The sequence below is a fragment of the Myotis brandtii genome, unplaced genomic scaffold, assembly GCF_000412655.1.
Source record: "Myotis brandtii unplaced genomic scaffold, ASM41265v1 scaffold265, whole genome shotgun sequence".
Lineage (NCBI taxonomy): Eukaryota > Metazoa > Chordata > Mammalia > Chiroptera > Vespertilionidae > Myotis > Myotis brandtii.
Window position 1 is genome coordinate 681,746 of NW_005360086.1, and position 4,352 is coordinate 686,097.

At 52.6% G+C, this 4,352-nt stretch overlaps 1 pseudogene across 1 annotated transcript in view; it reads right to left on the bottom strand.

The window, feature by feature from the left end:
* LOC102244525 overlaps positions 1–1,904 on the bottom strand; it is a 59,938-nt pseudogene extending 58,034 nt beyond the window's left edge. The window contains exon 1 of the transcript XR_001362486.1: positions 1,710–1,904. The product of XR_001362486.1 is annotated as a CKLF-like MARVEL transmembrane domain-containing protein 7 pseudogene (transcript). The remainder of the gene's footprint in view (positions 1–1,709) is intronic.
* Between the last annotated feature and the right edge of the window lie 2,448 nt (positions 1,905–4,352).

A 4,352-nucleotide genomic window follows, 5' to 3' on the forward strand; every position in this document is an offset into this window, starting at 1 on the left:
GCCCAGAAGGTCAGCTCCGATGTAATCACTGCATCACGCTTCAAAGCCACCGAGCCAGCTCCTAATGGGGGGCAGCAGGTTTCACTTACCTTGCCTGGCCGCCTGCCCAGGGCAGATGGGATGCAGCTGGGGAGGCCCAGCCCCTCCCCTCCCCTTCCTCCCCTTCGGAAATCGTTGTCTCCTTGTTCATCTCCCTTCACCCTTTCTCTGGTTGGACATTGAAACTGGTGGTAGGGGAAGTGATTCTCCCAAAGCAGGAAAAGTGAGCACTCGCTAACAGAGCTTGGAAATCACACCTTTGATCAAAAGGCAGAGATCACCCCCTGGCTTGCCTCTGCCCATCTGTGCTAGGCCCCCCCAAGAACAGATTCTGCAGTGCATGTCCGGAGGGGCACCTGGGGGTGACATCGAAGGGCAGAGTGCTGCCCCTCTGACATGCAGGTTCTATCTCCCCAACTCATTGGGGTGAAGGCTGGGGGGGGGGTGGCTGGAATGGAGAGGAGGAGTGAACAGACATGGGGGTTAACGCTGAAAAAATGTGTCTGTGGAGGGCCTCGTGCGATACAGTGGCCAGTTATGGTACCACTGCTTCCTTCTGGGGGTTCTTGGGCAACTGGCTTCACTTCTTCAAGCCTCAGTCTTTTCATCTGTAAAATGGTGATCCCGGCACCTCCTTCATGGAAGTGGGGATTAAAGGAGCTAATTGTGTGACTCTCCCAGCCCATAGGACGTCTCAATAAATGCGCGTTTTCATTTCTGCTGGGAAGTGGGTTGGGCTGCAGGCTGGTTCCCTAGGGATGGGCAAGGCAGGTGTGAGCCATGCTCTGCGGAAGGCCGGCAGTGAGGGGTCCCAATGAGATGGGAGGACAGGGAGTGTGTGTCAGGAGCTTGCCTTCCTGGGAGTGTGTGACAGAGGGGCGGGGAGATGAACAGGGGAGTGGCAAAGCCATTTCAACTCCTGACAATGCAATGCGACTCACCACTCCCATTCCCAGCTCCAAGTAGAACTGCAATGATTTCCTCCACCCTTTCCCCTTAGGGTCACTATCAGGTTCAGGAAACCTTGGCGTATGTGTTGGGGGTGGGGGTGGGGGTCGGGGCCCTCTATATGTGCAACTCTGTCATGGGAGATGGTTCTGGGGGGCCCTCCCATGAAAACGGCTGCCTCCTTGACGCTGCCTGTCTGATCCCACTTGCTGGTCAGCTCCCAAGCCCACTCCCATGCCCATCCTACAGTGGCGGCTGCAAGTGCTAAGGATTAGGGGCAAGGGGGCTGGGTCAGGGAGAAATTTTTTTTTAAAAATTTTTTGTTAAAAAAATATATTTTTAATTGATTTCAGAGAGAGGATGGGTGAGGGAGATCAATGATGAGAGAGAATCGATTGGCTGCCTCCTGCACGCCCCCTACTGGGGATAGAGCCTGCAACGCAGGCATGTGCCCTGACTGGAATGGAACCATGACCTCCCAGTTCATGGGTTGATGCTCCACTACTGAGCCACACTGGCCGGGCTGGGGAGAAATGTTTGAAGGACACTCATGTTTGAGGCCCGGAGTCATGACTCTTAGGGAATGAAGATCAGGCAGGCAGTGGCTCCATAGGGCCTCTGATATTGCTCCAAGGAAAAGGAACGGATCTATTAGGAGCAGGAATCCCTGCTGCTTGTGATGGTGCAGATGAAGGAAGGCAGGTGGTGGTGGTGGCCATGACCCTGGCAGCTGTGATGATGATGGGGATGGTGGTGCCGATGGTGTGGCAGCCATGGTAGCGATGGGGAGGATGGTGGGAGTGGGAGTGATGGCAGCGTAGCTGCGGTGTTACTGGTATTGATGCTGGTGTCATGATGACGGTGGTCATGGTGGTGCTGGTTTTGGTATAGGTGGCTGTGATGGTGGTTGTGGTCATGGTGGTGGTCCCAGCAAAGGAACATCCTGATCACAGCTGTGCTATCTACAGAATGGTCAAGCCGAGGTGTCACATCCTAAAATAATCCTTCACATCAAATACCTAAACACACTAGAACATCAGCTCCTCGAGAGCAGCTGCTATTGTTCACCTCTGAGTCCCCAGTGCCTAGAACAGTGTACGCCCTATATTGCGTGCTCCATAAATATGCGTTGAGTGAGCAAAAGGGGATGGAGTCTCTCTTTGTGATGAGCACTGTTACCTCATTTGTTAGTCACCATGCCCATTCATGATAGGATCTTTTTTAAAATTCCCGTTTTATAGATGAGGAAACGGAGGCAGAGAGAGATGGCTTAACCTGCCTACAACCACCCAGGAGTAAGCCATGCAGGTGGGGTGAGCTGTGTAGGCTTTTATAGCCAGGTTGGTCTGACTCTCAGTTCAGTGCTCTTTCCTCCATGTACTCTGCAGAGCCACTCTCCCCACCAGCACTCAGCATTTCATCGTGGTCGTGTGTGTGGGCTTACTCATAGAAACACTGCTAATAATAGTAACAATTGCTCCTTGTAATTGTTCGAGTAAGGCTTAAATGATCATGACCATGGAAATTATTAATAACCCAGGCTCAGCCATGGTTCTGTGGGTCATATTAAATTGTGTCGAGATGGATAACCTTGGCAATAATAATAACTGGGATCATAAATTAATAACAGGAGGATTTAAATTAATGCCACACCATGTATACCCTTGGTAGTAAGCAGCGCACTGCTGCTGTTAGTACTAATGTTGCCCCTTCCTGCCTTCCATGAATTCAGCTGAAAGGGAAGGATGGGCCATAAAAGCCAAGGGAAAAGGAAACAGCTCAGAGGTAGGTCCTTGTCCCAGAGGAGGGACTCCTCACGGATTTCTGAAGATGAGCTGGCTTCCTGGCCTCTTCTGCCAGCCAGCCAGGTGGTGGCTCATCCATGTTCATGCACAATGATGTCTACCTGTCCTTCCTGGGTCTGCCCCCGGACTTAGTTGGTTGCCCAGGAAAGAAATTCACGGGGCAAAAATTTCCCCGCATGAATGAATGAATGAATGACCTCCAGCTGATCTAGGAAATCCCCGACCAACTGCCAGCATGTCCTCTTCACAAGGGCACTGATCTCTCCTTCCGGTAACAATGGGAGATTAGCACTATTTTTTTTTCAAAGTCAAAACTGAGGTACACACACACACACACACACACACACCCATACACAAACACACATGTTCAAGATCAGGGGGCTGGGATGGACTTTGTAGACAGGCCCCCCCCGCATGTGCTACTGGGTCTTCATATCTGGGAACCAGGAAAGGGTGGGGACAGGCCATGGCGAGCATCAAGGTGGTGGTGGGAAGACGGCTGGCACATTCCCTGGCACATTCCCTGATTTGGACCTGTCAAGGCTTCCGGGACATGGCGAGTGTGGGATGATAGCACAGCACACGGATGTGTACTTGGATGTGAGTCCATCCAACCGCTTTTCCATTTATTCTCTTCTACAGACCTTTATTGAGCACTTACTAGTACTGTGCACCAGGCATTCCAATAAGAAACCATAGTCATAAGCTAATGGAAACATCTGGCCTAGTAAAGGTATTCTGCTGAGGATACATCTGTGTGTTTGTGTGTAAGTCTGTGTGTGTGTGTGTGTGTGAATGTGTGTGTGCATTTGTGCAAGCGACTATGCACATGGGGCTTGTGTGGTGACTACATGCACACATGCCTGTGTGAATGTGTAGGTGAGCGTGCGTGTTTGTTATGATCACATGTGCAATGAGTGTGCGTGTGTGCTTGAGTGTGGAGGTGCACACACATATGTAGGACGTGCAGGTCTATATGAGTGCATGAGGATGGTGTGGGCATATGTGGTACATAAGTATGTGAGCTTGAGACTGTGTGTCTTCCTGTGTTATGTGTGCACACTTGTGATCCCTTCAAACCCATCATTTGAGAATGATGTAGGGATGGACTCCCCCTTGAATGCCACCCCCCTCATTCAAATAGCCACCTGCTACTCTTCCCTTCCCCTCCTCCTAGGCCTTTGCACTGGGAAGGGGCAGAGGTAGGGTCTGGACCAGAGGAGAAAGGGCAGGGCAGGCAGTGGACATCTTGCTGATAAAGGCTGGGTAGAGAGCAGCACACCAGGAAGAAGCTGAGGCCAGATGCTGGGGATGGAGGGCAGAGGAAGATGGGTAAGAGAGTGAGTCCCGCGGGTGGGCGCAGCCGGAGGGGAATGGGAGCCGCCCTGGTCCAGGGCCCACAGTATCCGGGACAGACGTGCCCTGCGGCGGGCCTGGCACTCTGGGTACCGGGGCGAGGTGAGGGAGAGGCTCTGAGGGCTAGGGCGATGAGAAACGGCAGCGGGGCGCGCGGCCGCAGCTCGCCGCACACCCTCTCCTCCTTCTCTCCCCTCCCGGAGG